This window comes from Apostichopus japonicus, chromosome 16, assembly GCF_037975245.1.
Source record: "Apostichopus japonicus isolate 1M-3 chromosome 16, ASM3797524v1, whole genome shotgun sequence".
In the NCBI taxonomy this organism is placed as follows: Eukaryota; Metazoa; Echinodermata; class Holothuroidea; order Aspidochirotida; family Stichopodidae; genus Apostichopus; species Apostichopus japonicus.
Genome location: NC_092576.1, coordinates 7,654,258 through 7,673,887, shown reverse-complemented (window position 1 = coordinate 7,673,887; position 19,630 = coordinate 7,654,258). Strand labels below are relative to the sequence as shown.

The 19,630-nt window shown below is 35.2% G+C and overlaps 1 protein-coding gene across 5 annotated transcripts in view; it reads right to left on the bottom strand.

Annotated features, from left to right (window-relative positions):
- Positions 1-19,630, bottom strand: part of LOC139983565 (gamma-aminobutyric acid type B receptor subunit 2-like) — a 204,768-nt gene that overhangs the window by 100,624 nt on the left and 84,514 nt on the right. The window lies entirely within an intron of this gene.

Below are 19,630 nucleotides of genomic sequence, written 5' to 3'. Positions count from 1 at the left end.
ATTGCTTGAATTGGCCCCTTGTGTGACATAAGAAAGAATCAACATTAAAATTTGGCAAATAAAACAACAAAACATGGAAAATAATACTTTAAAAAAATGATAGGGATTGCGTGAGACTCTGTTATAAGATTGTAATAAGTGAACAAATAGATGGAGAGATATTTAACAGAAGGAAGATGATATGAAATGCAAAAGAATCAAACTAGGTTGTTAAGTTATATGAGGCACAGATAAAAGACGGTACATCAAAGAAATGTGGGAAATATTATAAAAAATGATAAAAAAAAATGATTCATTGCACGGAATGTAATTCGCCATTATTAGGGTAACTTAACAAGTTCAGATGGCTGAATGTTGGTAAATAGCTTATACTATATGAACCCAAACTGCTATAAGAAGTGCATTTCATGACCTGGTTCGTGAAATTAACTTTACGTAATAAAGTAAGACACCTTCTTTGATTCTTGTTTCCATTTTGACTTCAGATTGCCTTTACTATTTGCTAAATATATTACAATAGCAGAAGGGTAGAAACTTGTCCGCTAATTAACTTTCATTTGATTAAAAGACTTTTCCAAGATTTGTTTAAGTGATCACCAACCACTTAAAATGTTGTTCAGTAAACGAATTCATTGATAATTTATCAATATATCCCAATATTATCACATTTGCCATATCCAAACCAATTAATTTCTCATTATATTCAGTCGATATATATCTGTAAATTAATAAAGTGTCAATGAGAACATAATCTCAAGTATTTTCAAAAAAGTGTCGATGCAACCTTTTAATTATATTAATTAATTTTTGTCTATTAGTAAAGGAACAGTTATTTTTCTCCATACCTAAGAGAGTTTTAGATCATTCTTATATTCGTAGTTTTTTATTATTATCTTCATTTTTAAGTTTATTTTTCACTATTAGTTTATGTGAAGATTTAGTTCAGCAAATGCATTTGCTCATCTTCAACGAAAAAATCCAGTAATTGCTAAATAAAGTGTCGAAAAAAGAAACCCTGGTGAAACGGGAATTTCATAGTGACTTAACCATACAAGACTTAGTTTAAGAATATTCCAGGCACATACTGAACGAATATGCTTGGGATAAAAACAAAATCATAAATCCGAACGATTTCATACATGTTTTTGTTCATGTGAACATTTCCAATACAACATAGAGGACATACATACTGTTGTAACTATTGAAAAAAAAACCCATTAATGTACTGTCTCCATTTGCTATAAATATATATATGTATATATATATATATATATATATATATATATATATATATATATATATATATATATATATATATATATATATATATATATATATATCTTTACTTAGCTACAACATCATCAAGTTTTCAAGTGAATGTAGAGCTACAACGCAGGGTGAAAAAAAAGAGGTGGCGCTGCACACTTTTGTGTTGCCACTATATAGCCAAGATTACTCGTAACAACTTGAATAACTAAGCAATAATTTTGGTTATTCAGCAGTGTAAGCCCACGAGACTCCCCCACCCCCAACACCCCTCCCCCAGAAAAGAAACTATATATATATATATATATAAATATATATATATATATATTAAATAAATAATAATATGATTTTATTTAATATAAAGTAGCTTTCTACTTTCATTTTAAGTTTGCAGTATTTTTGATAGTTTGTATGGAACGGTTATAATAAATACAAGCCAATATCGTCAGTTCTTAACTTTGTTAACTTAGTTATTTATGTTTGTCATAATTTGACAGGGTGTCTGCAAATATACGGTTTTTTAGCCCAAGAAGTGCAAATAGAAAAATTTAAAATAATTTATTGGTTTTGTTATCCATCACAACATATCAAATTCACCCAAATGTACATGGCTTGATCAGTTTGTATACTGTGAATGAGAGACAACCGTTATTCAGTATAAACTGAAGTATGTTATAACACCGTAACACATGTTAAACCTGTCAGCAGATGATATTGTGCACCCAATGTACATGGCTGATCAGTTTGTATACTGTGAATAAGAGACAACCGTTAATCAGTATAAACTAAAGTGTGTTATGACACCATACCACATGAATATGCTTAGGATAAAAAAAAAAAAAAACATAAATCCGAACGATTTCATACATGTTTTTGTTCATGTGAACATTTCCAATACAAAATGAAGGACATACATACTGTTGTAACTATTGAAAAAAAAAACATTAATTCTGTCTCCATTTGCTATATATATATATATATATATATATATATATATATATTATATATTTATATAAATATATCTTAACCATCATATCACGAATTCATAACTCAAAGGCTGTTTTAATAAATGACTGGTTTGGAGTCTAAACAACTGTCCCTATGTTTGACTAGTAAGTACATATTGTGAAGATGGATCAAATTGCAGATTTTAAGCGTTTTGCAGTAAAGTGTCATCCATTTCCTATTAATAATGTGGACAAAATTATAAGCGAATGTTTAGAGTAGTCTGGTTATTCCAGTCAATATACGTATAGATTGTGTGTTTAGTATTTTCTGTTTGTAAATCCTTCTCAGTAGCAACTGGTCATAAATGTAACATATGTTAATAAGGGGTTAATTAATCAACGGTCTAGCGTGCGTTACTCACAGGATTAATGCACGATCGGGGGATAATGCAAGCGATGCACGAGGGCGGAGCCCGAGTGCATCCAGCGATAGCATTAACACCCGGAGTGCATTAATCATGTGAGAAACGCACGCTAGACCGTTGATTAACCCCGTTCATTCATACACTACCATTTGTGTGGGGGAAAAATCATAAAACAAAACATTTTTGGTTACGTATAACCAAAGATTTATTAAAGTGATGCCCCGTAATTTTACCGTGCGTTACTCACAGGATTAACCACGGTCAGCTGACCTGAATGGACCAATAGGATTTGGGAATCTTTACTAAGTATGAATGAAGAACTTATAACACACAGCAGTCTTGACTGATTAACATATACTCATCTGAACCAGTTTAAACTGGTAAAGCCATGAGTAAACGAATGGGTTGCTACACGGAAGAACAATGTCGCTTTCATTAAAATTCGTTAATGTTGCGCACGCGGTTTTTAATTGCGGAACTCGTGTATTTATAATTGTATTAACCTGTTATCACTTACTTTCGTACACATTAACAGACTGTTTCGTGTTATTTAACATGATACTATGTTGTATATTCAATGCTGAAACCATGTGATTGCGTTTCATATGTATGTTTGACATTACTCTCAGAATACTCAGTGTTGAAACGGGCTTGGAATACAGTTGCTTCGATGAATAAATGGAAACGAAGATTGGGGAAAACATAAAAAATGGTACAGTTATTTGAAAGCAATTAATATATCCTATGAAACTAATACCTAACGACAGAGAGGAGAAGAGTTATTGTGTACGACATATCAATCATTGTTGCCAAAATCAAAACTTGAGGCATTTACAAACTGCTTTAATCAGTGTGAAAGACATTTAAGACCATTTAGGGGGTCGACGCTCTCTACCTCTTCGGGAAGCTTTTTGCCTTTCTTCCCTTGGAATACTTTAATTCCTTCTCGGATTCTCGTAAAAGCGATGATTTTTAGTGAATGCAAAAGAGATGCTTCTTTTTAGACGATGGAATTCTACCGTGAACTTAATCTCCCGTAACCTTCAGGGAGATTACTGGATCTATAAAATGCTTCGAGTGTTAACGTAAATAGCGTTAACGTGAGTCGCAAGATCAGCAGCAGCAGCAAAAAAAAATAAATAAAATAGAGTTAAACGAAAGACAGGTTTCTTTTCCTGAATTTACTGCTTTATTCTTATTCTTCACCAATGGATGACCAAAAGGCATATCTTTCCCAAGGACAGGATATCAGGCGGATTTGATTAAAATTGTTAAACGGTTGATTGGACTTGAATCACATGAGGTTGGATTTTGTGGAAGATTAGAGCATTGTGAAATATTGTTAAAATGTTTAAGATTCTTCTATACTCCTGCTCTATCTCCACCTCTTTCTTTCTTCCTCTCTATATCTCCATCAGCCTTTCTCTCTCGGAGTATGGATTTTCGTAATTGTGTAGAAATCAAATTCAAAGAACATGTACCTGTCGTAATTGAACATGTAACTTTTTTTCTTGATGATGGATCCATGCATGCATGACCACACAGAAATCTTTAATTTTGGTATTAAGCCGTGGAGCTTGAATAATGAAAATGCGAATCGAATTAGATCACGTGACTATGAAGACATTAGCCGTTCTTAGGAAAAAAGTTTTTACAATTACCATTTTGAATATCAACAATATATGTCAGTCGAAGAGGTATTAGGCTAGTGCTCCAGCTGCATTGTTTACATTTCAGAGCATTTCCCTAATTTATTTTAGATTTCTGATAAGTTATCTAATAAGTAATCTAACACTTATATTGATTATCATACTAAATATCAACACAGTTGAAATTATTAGCTTGAATAGTCATTTGTCAATCATGAATTATGATGAAGAATTCTTTAACTTTTTGAACTTTTCCTGCCCAGTTTGCCTTTCGTGTTTGGTAATGACATTGAGTCTGGTGTTGATAATGATACTGATCAAAGTTGTGGATGCAAAAAAAAAAAACACCCATGGTTAAACTATATGACACCGATATTGAGTGTGGTGTTAGAAGGAGATCGCATGGTGTTGAAATATGACGACCATGGTAATGAGTCTGGTGTTGAGCTAGAATTGGTCAACGCCCTGAACTGACCGTTTGGTCTGTACCGCATAATATTAAAAAGACCAAACCATCATCTTGTTGATAACTATATTATCATTTATTGTATTGGTTTTCTTTAGCCGGTTTCAGTGAGAATGTATTTGACAGTATAATATCGCGATGTATAATATCGTATAATATCGTATAGTATAATATAGTATAATATCGTATAGTATAATATAGTATAATATCGTATAATATCGTATAGTATCGCGATGTTGACAATGTCAATATCCAATATATCGAGAATGTTTCCATCTTGGATATATTCCATCTGTCCTCCCCACGCGATTCCGTGAACTTTATGCCTAATCCAGTTCAGATGTGTTCTATGGCAGCCTTTAGGGTGATTCAATAATCCCCCTTTTTTTTTGGTCAGATTGTGTAATACTTTGAGCCATCTCGAATGTTTGTACTGCCTAATCAGGTTCACGTGGCGTACTGTACTCCCTTACAGACAAATCCCATTAGTTGTAGTCTTTGCTACGTATTATTGGATTAGGAATGTTTATTTAAATTTCAAGGATAAATTCGGAGTAACCAGGATAGTTCAGTGCAAGAAACAATAATTGGATTTCTTCACTTGTAGTAGACTCTCCTGGTATAATCTAATTTCAGAGACCGTAATTTTTTTTTTTTTTTTGTAAATCTGAAATGCAGGTAGAAGAATTTTTCCTTGACTCAGTGGTGCGACTGTGCGTAGAGTTTAGTTCGGGGCTAGGTCAAATGCATACTGTAACGTCAATTTTCTCTACAATAGTATCATAATAGGATAACTTTGGACACCTTCGGTAGGTCACTAGTATATTTATAGTGTCTTTATTAATTGATGATTTCTGGAAAGCTTAAAATTTGCCATGCAAGTCTAACCATTTCCTTTACCCTGTGATGTAATTCTCATTATGTGGCGTATAGTCCCTGCCCATGCAGGTCAATTGGCTGCTGTTACACACACTGACTTTTCATAACATCGAAGCAGGCCGTTTTTCTATACTGTGGTGTCATGTCCCGCTTTTTCAGAGCACTCGTATTGTCAGTACGAGCAGTCCATCAGACCAAGGTTAGGAACTGTTTGTACTGTCAGTAGGAGTACTTTGAAGCATGATATGAGACGACAGTTATAAAGTGGTATTAGCATTAGGAAATTGTCCCAGCTGGCTGCAGTTTGGTATTAATGTTATGAATATTTACATAGGGTTTTGAATATGCATGAGTTGTCAGCTCAAAAGCCATTCCCGGGATTATGGCTTTTTGTATAATTGTATCGACGATTTACTTTACATAATTGTATAGATTTGTGTCTGGAGATTTGCAATGTTTGTCTGTGGTGATGATGTTCTGCTGCTATATTAATGCTATGTTATTAATGCTATGCTATTATGATATTAATGCTATGCTATTAATGACAGTATTGAATACCTTATAATGGAGAAAAGATTATGCAAATAGTCAAGTGTGTATATTTAATAATGACGTTAAAAGGCAATACATTTGAATGCGTCCGAGAATTTCTTTCTTTTGTTTGTAGGTTCTCCTGATTTTGGCTAATATCGTTCATGGTAGTATATGTCCCCCTCCAATTCTTAAGAGCTACACCCCCCCCCCCCGCATTTACCCCTCTTCTCAAATTCACCCCAAGCCTTTTTAACCCCCTGGGGGTCCACATGCACCCGGTTGAGAAGCACTGCTCCAATCTATGTCCAGTTGAACAGTCGCGTGACTTTTACTATCATTGACACAGTCATTGCTCACACTGATGGATCATTCTGAAGACCAGTACCCAGATCAAACTATTGACGATTATCTAGAACTAGGCTATAACATTGAGAGAGTCTTGCAGCGTGTTAGAAGTCTCGACATAGGTCAAAATAACACACCCAAGCATATGTGTAGTATAGTACATGGGTAAAGCATGGATTGCATACCATGCCCCGCGCTGAACTAAATGCTAGACTATGTGTGTAAATCTTATGAATAGAAGAATATGACGATTTAATTAATTAACTACATAACTCCCTTTTAATGCCAAAAAAAAAAGATCATTATGTTTAGAGAAAAAAAATGGCTGTTTCATTTTCGAACCTAGTTTACAAGTTTTGTCTAAACATTAGGTAGGGAGTTTGATTGCCTAGTGTAACTTTTTGTCAGCTTTTCAGAATGGCAATCTTAACCTGGAAAGGAAACATGTTTATACTGTCAAATGACACGCAGAACACATCTTAAATGCTCCGCCGTCAGTCTTTTCACCGAATTTCTCTAAATAAATATTAATGATTTGCTCTCAGGTTGCACAATGCTGTGAGCAAATTGTTTGAAGTATCAATAAAATTGGGGGAAGCCAGTATATTTAAGCAGCGATTTGATAAATACAATGCATCAGGCCGCCATCAGCTCGAGCAGCCCAAAATAAGTACTGCTTCAACAGACTTATCCGTAGGAGCAACCTGTTTATCTTTGGCTGTCTCATATGAGAAGAGGTAGTGTTGGCTTTGGTATCTTAAGGTCACTGACACCTTATAATATGAAAACCCCTAACGGGTCTACAAAAAATTACACCATCATTAACATGATTTGTATCTGGTACTACAAATAATACACATGGAATACTTACAGTATAATCTGATATATCCGACCCCCCCCCCCATCCCCCCTCACCCACCCCTTCGAAGTAACAGTAAACTACAGATGCAATCCTTTACTGTAATTACTTTATCTCGAGAAAGGTTTTAACATAACAATGTTATCATAGTTACGGTTTCTTTATTATTCGCCTTCAGCCAACAACAACGACTTATGGGGGAATTTACAGTTTGGTGTTTTTGCTATCGAAGGTAGATGAATCAAATTTATTCATATCGCTGATTGTAAAGAAACGGCGAGGCAATGCGTCGATAAAATAGCGGGTTCAAGCTAACTCTCGTCTCGGTGATTGCACACGGAAGGATGAAAGAGGCTTGGAGGAATTGTTGCTCCTTTTTGTCGTTTGTATTGTGTATATTGAACAGATGTTAATGGTTGTAAAAAGAAAGATAAAAGGAAATAAAATGAGAAAAAGAAGGTAGGCTGCAGAAATGGTGACGTCTCGTAACCTTTCGTAATGCGTATAGAAGCGTAAAAGATTATGACTGAGATACAATGAATTCTCTAGCACGCAACTAATGCCGTAGGCAGGGTTCTGACCATTCTCTATGTATTTAACTCTGTTAAGAAATCAAAATAAATTACTTTAAGTGTAAATGGAAGGTACCTATGGGGGCTCTAATTGCGTGCATATGGCAATGTCATGTAAATCGAGCAGAGTTTGTTGGTTTTAGAGGTATAACGTGGCCTATATATTGTCTACGATGTCGTTGCTACTGGTTTTCCCCTCTATCTGTCTAGATCAAGCGTTGAAAAAATGAAAGATCGTGTAGTTGATAAAGATCGCCAAGTGTTAACATTAATCATGTTAAGATTATGATCTTTATAAACTCAGATGGGATTTACTCATATTGGTTTAAGATTAATAAGATTAATAATAAGATTAATGACGTCACAAATGACGTAGATTGGTTTTAGCCATTAATTATAGTAGACATTTAAATCACTATCGATTCATAGGTGAACCTTGAATAAAGTTTCACCCATGCTCATGTAAGGTTGAAATCGACGTATATTTAATCGAACAAAAATTGGAAATCGAATATCAAAAAAAAGGAATGAGTAAAGTAGATTAAACAGACAAGGTTGTCAGTCCATGTGACGTATAAGAGGAGTTAGTTAATGGCCATGTAGCTTAAAGCAACGGACGTCTGTGTTCTGTGCGTTTTTATACGTTTACACGTATACTCTTCAGCAGGGGTTCCCTGTATGGGGTGCACGAGTCCATCCCAGGGGTTCGTGGGACGTTTCTGAAAGTCAAAACTAGAGAAATTTTTGTTGAACTAAAATCTGATATATCATATAATTTAGTAATGTACAAAAGTCGTACCTATCGACAAATTCTTTTCGCTTTCCATACGCATATGTTGCCATAGAAGTACCGTACCGTGTATGTGATAAATAACTGAATTATGAAACAGACGTCTTTTCATTACAATATTACACTATGAACTTGATCTTTTACGAAGCACTGTTATGCGTATTATAGTAAAATAATGAGTCAGATCGTGTCTCGAATAGTTGGGGTTTCGTGGACAACTCTGACATCTACAGGGGGTTCGTAGGGGGGGGGGCGGGATAAAGTTAGGGAAAACCTGCTCTACTGTAATAACGTAGTTACAGTCTCCAATGTGAGTGTCGTACACCACAATTAATTGCTCCGTTTACTTTATACAGACTAAGTCTGTCACTTTTCCAAGCGCGCTAGATGTCTTCAGCTGACATGTCCTAAACACCCCACCGTATGATAAATGACTACTGGACGTATCGTAGTACCTTCAAATTTACACATCATGATTGTGTATACTTGTAAAGTTTAGCATGGCGTAGTACTATCCAACCCATCTGCCAGCTCTCGCTTCCGGAATCTTCCTGTTTCACTGAAACAAATATCTATCACGCCATAATCAATCATTTTCAATGTTCCTCATTTCCGGACACAATGTCATCCTTTATTTCAGCCTCTACAATACTCGAGCATAGTAAAGAATTTGTTATTTTATTTGTTATGTTTATTTGTTATGTTTATTTTATTTAGTGTTAGTTTATTATTTATTTTATTTATTATTTTTTTGTTTGGGGGGGGGGGAGATAACTTATGATATTACTATGACTCAGCGTTTACATTTACTTATCTATTTTAATTATTTTTAATAATTTTAATTAATATGTGATTTTGCATATTTTTTATTTCTACATTTCCTCTTCTTACTACTTTTTTAATATTTTTTAAAATTATTTTTATTACAATTATTAGTATGTGTTTTTTTTTTTTTGGGGGGGGGGGGGGGCTGGGTAGGCTTACTATGACATATTGACTTAGCTTCGGAGGGCTCCTTGCTATGAAAAGATCCCCCTCTCTCTGTCCAGTACAAATCCTGGAGAAATACAATGTCTTCAAAAGACTGAATAATTTCACGGAAACGAAGGAACTTCTCTGACGTGTTAATTCAATATAACTTCGTATTCGAGAGATTTGTTTCAAAACCGATTCGAAGGAGTACTTGGCCTTGAATGGAATAAAAAAAAAATCGTTTACTTCACTTTTTTTGGCGTTGACTCGTTGTAACTGTCAAGGCTAGGGAGATCCGATTACCTATAAGTGTGTATCGAATCACACTCACAACTCACAAGATTATCATTTTGAGTTTGCTGATCAATCTTGACATTAGCACGCGCCATTTTTCTCTCTCTCTCTGTCTCTCTCTCATTTCTCTCTCCTCTTGTAAATATTTCATCCTCATCTTCTTGCTTGTTTATGTCGTGCCTTTTCTTCAGCTCCAGGTTACTGACCTGTGTGTGACTGGGTAAGAACTCTACTTGGACAATCTTGAAAAGAATTTTGCCATGATATATATTTCTTTCTTTTTTCTTCTTCAACGTTTTTTTTTTCTTGTTACATGAGAGGGTGAAGAAAGAATATAATACGAAACGCAGAATGGTTCAGGGTAATTTGAAAGGTTTTATATTTGTACTTAAGAAGTTCAATATGGTTGTGTGGAGTACCTAAATTCGTAGATTAAACAGATCTCTGAGCCACAATAAGTGTAATATCTTTGATATGATTTGACAAAAAATTCTTATAACAACATCGTACATTAAGGTGAGTAGTCAATCTTTTATATAAAAAAGTTTTAAAAAAAAGTTTAAAAAAGATCAAACAGTGGGTTAGTTAGAAGTAGATGTGGGGTGGGTGTGTATGCACTTGTTTTGTATACTGACCGAGGACTTGAACCAAAGAATTCCAGGTCCCCGGATGTGATTTCGTCCTCGAAAGAATTCTATTGTTATGGGGTAGTGTTTAAGGTTAAAGGTACGTGGATTTCAACGATGACAACAACATGGGATCCTCGGTCTGAATGTAAAACACAGCTGTGCGTGTGGGGGCGGGGGGGGGGGGGGGTGGGGGGCACAATGTCCTATATACTGCAAATATGATTAAAATGATTGAAACGATATCATCGTATTCCTTCTCAGCTACCTTACCGAAATAGAAAATAATTGCTCAAAAATATCGCCACCAGAAAACCAACTTAATCCAAATTTTGTGTCCTCTCCTTCCCTAAATTTTAATTGATTACAGACGGCAGAGCCTTTTTGTTGCCATGATCAGTTGAAACAATGTAAGCGTTATTTTTTAACTAAAAACTCTGACTGTTGGCAAACAATTTTTGCCTTATCCTCTCAAACCGCGATTGCTGAGTACGAGTACAACATTTCTTATACAATTTTATCAATTTGCTCTTTACCTGTTATAATTATTATTATAATTATTATCTCGAAGACATATTTGAGCAACGAAGTGCTCATGGCGAGTTGGAATTATTAATTAAAAACCTGAGTGACTCGATCAAGCTTTTTCTGTAATGATGTTTTGTTCCCCGACTAGAGGTTAAATAATTTAATATGTTACAAGATAAATCGATGCTTTCAAATGCACAAAGTTCAAGCTTGAATCACATTTCGAGAAAAAAGAAAAGAAAATTTACTTAAAAAAAAAAAAGAGTTTCATGCTGGGCCAGGTAATTTAACAATAATAAAAGATGTGAAGGAGTTCCATGTCCTCCTTAACACCTTCTCTCCCATTCAGGGACGTAGCCAGGGGGGAACAATGGGAGAGATCGCCTCCCTCCCCCCTTGAGTACCCCGAAAAAATTATGGGCCAAATATTTCTTAATACATCATAGCGCTCCGTTAAGTGCAATAATGCTCCCTTTTTGATAAGTGCCCCTTTTCTCTTCTCTTCTACCCACCAAGCCCCAACCCCCCTCAAATTTCTGGCTACGTCCCTGCTCCCATGCATCGAATAAACAAGTTCGACCCTTCTCTCCATTTGGAATTATAAATATAATGCAATGAGGAAACCAGAGTTTTGTTTGATCATAACTAAGATAATTAATGGAGGTTAATTACATGCAAAATGAATACTAGGCCAACTAAGCGATGGGAACCGGACAATTAATATGAAGTAAACAGATAAATAAATAAAAAAGCGATGATCACAATAACAACAACAATATTATCAATACGTGAGCAAAACTGAGAAAATGTTAAAAACGAACGTGACTCTTACTAAATATATTCGTTTTGTTCACGTTTGAAATGGAACAAGAGAATATAACGAATATAGTTTGTGTGCATACCTTCTGTTTCTTTGATTTCATGACAAAATGAATGAATAACAATTTGATGCCGATAGCAAAGTTGACATGTTATTATGAGGCCTCAGCTAATGTAGAAACAAAGTAATATCAAAAGAAATAGAAGGAAAATATGATCATAAAAATAGGGCCTCTCATTGACGTCATTCCAACAAAGAAAGGAAATTCTCTCTAGTAATTGTCTGAAGACGGTATGACTTGTAATCCTTAAATTACTAATCAAACCACAAATTTAAAACGACTGGTTTAATTAATGAGATATTAGTCATAAAGAGATGCTTTATATCATATATCGGAGGATGAATATCATGAGTACAGTGCGTTAAGACCGATAAGGTATGGATTCCAATTTTGTTTTATAAAAAGAAGTTAATAATTATGAGGGTGCATCCTTTGGGAAATTTGCATCATTACATATTTTGTTGTGGAAAGCATCCTCATCCTCATCCTCATCCTCATCTTCATCTTCATCCTCATCCTCATCCTCATCCTCATCCTCATCCTCATCCTCATCCTCATCCTCATCCTCATCCTCATCCTCATCCTCATCCTCATCCTCATCCTCATCCTCATCCTCATCCTCATCCTCATCCTCATCCTCATCCTCATCCTCATCCTCATCCTCATCCTCATCCTCATCCTCATCCTCATCCTCATCCTCATCCTCATCCTCATCCTCATCCTCATCCTCATCCTCATCCTCATCCTCATCCTCATCCTCATCCTCATCCTCATCCTCATCCTCATCCTCATCCTCATCCTCATCCTCATCCTCATCCTCATCCTCATCCTCATCCTCATCCCCATCCCCATCCCCGTCCCCATCCCCATCCCCATCCCCGTCCCCGTCCCCGTCCCCGTCCCCATCCCCATCCCCACCCTCGTCCCCACCCCCATCCTCATCCTCATCCTCATGTTGAACATTAACTAGAGGTACACCGTTCTTAATATTACTTTTAGTTTTGGAGATATACATTAAATATATCGAACTTGCATCACGCAAAGTCGATAGAATACCACATCAAGCAATGACAAGTTATTCAGATTGACACCGTAATTGTATGACCTCAGGCACTACGATTTTAAATCCACAGTTAAAACCATCATTTAACGTTAATATAATGTTGCTTTTAAAAACAGTTCATATGGTTTGGCAAACAGGTAGATATCCTAGTAAACAAACTCATGTAGCTTAGAAACAAACGCGAAATTGATCGAAGACTCCCGTAGAACCAGTGCGCCACTTGTCAGCGACCTCCGAATAGAGGGCGGCATATTAATATTGGATATAAACTATGATTTGGTTAGCTAGGCTATTGCATACTTTTTGACAAGAAAATGCACTGGACAGGAAAAGTAATATTCTAAGAACGTACTGGCACCGGGTTCTTTTTTTCGTTTATGGGTCTAGTTGACCTTCGCCCTACACATGAGTACATTAAATTTGACTGGTAAACTTACTTAGTCAGATTATGATATCAGTAAAGCTGAATATCACTAACTAGTCCGTGTGATCGTATTGTAGACGGGCGCCCTCTATTCGAAGTTAAGCCGTAGCTTATTTTGATCTCTAATGTTTAGGTTTTTCCCTGTAATGCCATGCCGTCAGCTTCAAATAAATTGTCCGTACATACGCTTAGAAAATGGTATGAATAATAATGGTAATGATATTTACAACAAACAATACGCAAAGGTGGTCTCGAACACGGTCCTTTTTACCCTAATGCTAGGACAGCGGCGGACTGTGGGGGCGGGGGGGTGGGGGACGACGTGAAAAGAAGCCTGTTGGTGTGTCCGTGAGAAGAATGATATATATTTTAAGTCACATACAATATGAAACTACGTGCCTAGGAGGACTTTTACCACAGGCTCATGTCCCCTCATGCTGCTTTACTCTTCTTATGGGGACATAGTAACTTAACGTGTTTTTTTTTTTTTTTTATGAGCAATAACTTATCTGTTATTTTGACTATTACAAAGTCAACGTAAATCAAACGGTTAATTAATGTTACACACATTGTTATCTTTTTTTTTGCTATGAAAATTTCAAAGTAAAAATGGATCTGGTTTATAATTTTACAGTCAACGAGGATTTCCGAATCCCTGTTAAAGGAAACAAATCATAACATTCGCTGGCGTGTTCACATCTATTATTCATGGTCATACTTTTTTTCTGCTAAGACTTGATTTTGGTTATTAATCAAGGTTAGGATTACAGGGGTCAAGATAATTTTGCAAAGAATTGTGTTATTTAGGCTACTAATAAGTAAACCTTCTCCAACTTCAACTTTAACAACCTAATTATATCTCGGAATACCTCGGGATATGTGACACGCGTAAAAGTTTCAGCCTATTCTCACTGGAGTAGTGAAATAATTATTTCCCTCGGCCGAGTATACCTAGACTCAAATATGAGATATCCTTATTTAAATTTTCTGAACTATAGCGTTGTTGTGCGCAATGGGTGCACAAGAACATTTAGGCAAGTATCGTGGACTATGCATACGTAAACGGGTATACAAAAAAACTATTTTCAAGTTGTTCTCATTTCCGACACTTTAATATACTTGAAAGCGCGCGTCCGCTGAACTGCTCAAATTGAGCGTACCACGGAGCGCCATGATCCTATTATCGGGTGCGAGTAACACTGACGCTAACCAGTATACATTGAAACCCACATAGTAGACATGCCAACTGTGTGGTTTGTATAACAGTGAGTGTATGTCTCTTTGTTAGAGCGCCACCAATTTGGATCTTTTTTGTCTAGCGTCTGCTCGTCTCTTTGTTTTTGATGACGTCAGCATTTTTCTTTACTTACCATCTGTCATATATTTTACTCAATGTTTACACTTGAATAGATACTATGAGAGATGTGAATTGTTTATAGGGGGATCAGCAGGCATGGTTGGGCCACGATGTCAATTAATTCAATGGGCCCCCATTTTTTAAGCCTATATTTTTGCCCATTTTTTAAGCCTTTAATTTCCTTTAATTGTCCAAATAAGAATATTTATCGCAAATATTCCCGGTTTCACTTTAAGACCACTGACTCCGTAGCTATAACCCTCCCACTCCCCCCCCCCCCCGGCACCACTTCCACCCAACGTGAACCCCTAAATCGAACTATCCCGATAATACCGGTTCTTTGTCATAAAAATGAAAGATTTACTGAACAATGGAAGAATTACTCTTCATGCAAATTCCCTCACATACTTTTGAAGAGAACATTACTTGACTGAGTTTATAATAACAAGTGATTTATAGTTCTAATACCGTATGTATTCACTGTTAGAATGGATTACCCTACCTGCAGGGAATTAGGATATTAGGTTAACTTTATAATATTATCCAGCAAAATTGATGTGACTCCATTGAACTTGAACGGAGCGGATACTTCAATTACAGTTTTATCTGTAATAGTAACATAAATCACGTGACAATAAAATGAACATGTTTTGATGTTCAATTTTTATTTTATAACTCATGCGTGACTTGATCAGGTCTATAAAACAAACTGCCATGAAAGGTTATATTTATTAATAAACAACTTCCGACGGATGTCGCAAATCTCATTTTATTCCTGGTAATTTGACCTATTTAGTGCTAAAACACGTCGTGCTAACGTTAAGAAAAGCATTCGGCTATATATATAGAACTTTGCATCCGGGCAAGGAGTTTTGATTGCATGCTTAAGTTGATCAAACTATTAACGTCAGTACGGAAAATACTACGCCATCATAATAAAGGTTTCGTGACGAAAATTTCCGACTGAAGTTTTGTATAAAGTTTTCTGCCATTTTTATGAACTATTCTGGTAAGAGCATACCAGTGAGTGAAATATTCAATAAAATTTGTAATTTGGAAATGTCTAAAAATCAATTTACAATGTTTAACTCTTTAGTACACACAAACACTTTATTTATTCAAAGCGACAATATTATTATTTTCATTTAAAGAAAAAGAATGGTGACTGATTTTGCAGAATCACTTCAACGACGTTTCCCCCATTGATCAAAAATGATTTTTCATTTATTTAACGACGGATAACTTTTGGTAAAAAAATTTGATCTTTGAAAATTTTTCTGTCAACATCTATGAGACCGAGAGACATCAAGCGTGGAGGCCAAGGTTAACACTAACGAGATATTGACAGAGGAGGTGCAAATGCTATCATGGGTTTCAACTTCAATTCACATTTTAGTCAAGAAATAATTTCTTCCAAGAAGTTTTGAAAATACACATCTTCAGATCAAATGGCAATAGTTTAGTCGACCTCCGTAGTTCGTGGAGGCATAAAAAATACGACCAAATCACAGCCAATCTGCTGTTTATAATGTCAAGGCAGCACTCTCTCCTTCTTTCTTTCTCTGAGAGAAGTCCTCACCGACCAAAAAACAAAATCGATGGCTTTTGAAATTGGATGTGAGTTTGGAACAACTTGCATGATCAGGTTTTTCTTTTGCCTATGCCATAGTTTTTTTGCTTTGTGTGAAAGTTAGAGCAAATGATGTTTCGATCCGAACGGGATCTTCCCCGGAGGCGAACAACAAGAAACAAGAACTAAGGGAAACAGGCACTAGACGGATTGTAAAGACGAGTTCATAGAACAATACAGAGTCTGGGTTAAACTCAGACAGAACAATAACAAGGAGATGAAAGGAAGAAAGGCGTTGACAGTGTTGTTGAATATAATGAGTGTTTGCCTCTATAAAAGATCCTTCCAGAACAGAAACGTCACACCCTCTCTGGTTTCAAATATTTAGTAGTTTTTGTTGCAGTAGATAAGCAGGAAACGAATAGGGTTTTCTCCTTTGTAAGCCATCTTAAGCTTGTGTTAAGTATGGTTATCTCTTTGCACAGCATTATTTTCTACTTTGAATGTTTGGACATAATCTAACAATTGTAATATATTTCGCAAGTGGCCCTGTGCAAGGATGGGAATATGGATAAATATGTTATTCCAAACAATGAAGGAATCATGTTGATACTTGAAATTAGCCCCCGTTTTAACATATACCTAAATGATAAAGGTACAATATTATTTGTACCTACCGCAAACAGAATTTTCGATTAAGTTGTAAGTTAACAGTGATCTTGTATCTTGGAGTAAATCGTAAATAATCTTTGATTAAATAAAATAATAATATTGGGAACTGTTTCATGTTCATAAATTTGCAATAATTATTATTAGTTGTGTTCAATAGTCGACATGTTTGGTGAAGTTGTTGATACAAGCAATCTTTAGTCTGTAAACTGGTACTTTAATGAAATATTCTTCCGACATCTAGGTTCTTTAATATAAAGAAAAGATAAGTGTCGGGAAACATTTTGTAAAGGAAAACCCTAGTCTTGTTACAAGAGTTTTAATCATTAGATGTTAAATTCAACAAACAACTGTAGCTGTTTCTGTTTAAAGGGCGATACAAAAATTCGGAGGCTATTGTCCGTCCTACTGCTTTATGTTGTGAGAAATATCACCTAGCTGATTGTATCTATATACTAAATGAAGAAAATACCATAGGCCTAGAAGTTTTCAGGAGATAAGGTAACAGTTTTTGGTTAGTAATTGGCATAAGAAGATGAAATATTTTCTTTAACGAGTGGTTAATACACAACCGGGATTGAAACAAGAAATATTTGTTTGTGGTTCAACTAACAGAATATCGAATTTCATTTACCAATGAAAGATAAAAAAAAGCATCGGATCTTGTCACAGTAAACGTTAACTGAATCCAATAACAAACCCGTTAGGGTAGAGTGAACACAATCTTGGAAAATTGATTTGTTTAAAGAAATTGTGCTGTTGTGACATTTATAACCCATTTTGTGGTGAGGAATTTAAGTACGAAAGAAGAGGTAAACTAGGACACATGATTAGCACGATAAGAATCTGATACGGTTAATTATATATATATATATATATATATATATATATATATATATATATATATATATATATATATATATATATATATATATATTATATATAGATTATATTCGACGAATTGAAATGAAACTAATGCAACAAATTATAACAAGATATTTTCAGGTAGCGCTATATTATTTCTTTTCCATAGTTTCTGATAACAATTGTCGATTTCATTTTATAATACGTATTCAGAAGTTATTAATATCAAGGAAGATTTACTGAAAAACAAAACGTACAATTGAAAATTGATTACGCAACTTGGCCTCTTGTTCTTCTTCCTTTTGTGTGTATTTTTTATTTCTTTATCAGCATCTACGTCACGCCGAAACTTTTTTTTACGGACATGTGAAATAATGCTCACGAACTGTTTGTTTGTAGTTAAGACCACTACCCTACCAGGTTAAGGGACCAAACTGGTAGAGAGTGTTGTGTACTAGTGTGCTATAACAATGGCCTTTATATGTACCCGTACTGTCGGCCGGGGAGTCTGTACTCCATGATAGGTACGCGTACTCATATATACTTATACTTTTTGTACATATTATTGTACTCCTTTGCCAAGAACAAAACCATATTTTACACTTAGCCTACTCACCATGTTTTACTTGTACACAAAGTCATAACACTACGTACTTTCAAAGTAAAATATTATTAATACAGTTATGAATATTCAAATAAGAGGTTGTGCACAACAAGATTTCCAACCAACTTTCAAACAATAAAAAAATCAGCAAAAGTTGAACGAAGCCTAACAGTGCATCATTTATGGAGTACCGGTCACGTGCTTCATTTCAGTGTGTTTATAAACTTCTAAATATACATCAGACGAACGAACAAGTTTATTTGCATTAGTTCCACTTCGAACCCGTCAAATTGCTTTGTCCCCAATGAGAGTTAATTCTTTTAACTGTTAGTATCTGCAAAGTCTCTTCAGCGTGAGGACTGTTGATGATTTATAAAAACCACTGTACCGTTATGGATGTAAACAAGCAAAGGCATTCTTTAATGAGTCAATAATAAAAATCATTAAAGAAGACTTTATAAATAAGGCATATTCATACGTTGTCAGTCGTAAAAGACAATTCAATATAATTATATATAATTATTCAGACACATATCTGTCGTCTTCTTCTATGTTCTTCTTCTATGTCAGCTTTAAGGAATTACATAGTTTTAGATCAAGTCTGTCCGCGGACCTCAAATTTCAATCACGTTCGCTCTTGTATTTGAATTATCATTAACGCGTGATTTTGTTTGGTTCTTTCTTGAAATTTCGCAGTTAAATCAAGCGTAATGTTTTCTTCGTAGCGAATGTTGGATAATAACTACGGGGGCTGTCACGTAGCCACGGAATCAATAATCTCAAGGTGTGAATTACGTGCTGCTGCAGTAAAAGATACATACAGGAGTCATTCAACCTATTAGGTTTAGAAGCTCTGAAACAATAGTGCACGGTATACTATGAAGCGTCTGTGTGTGTGTATATATATATATATATATATATATATATATTTATTATATATTATTATGACTATTATCCGTTATGAAGTTGAGATACAAGCAGCAACACACGATCGATCGATCGATCAAACCCGTCCCGACATTAATATTGAGACGGAATTAATCGAG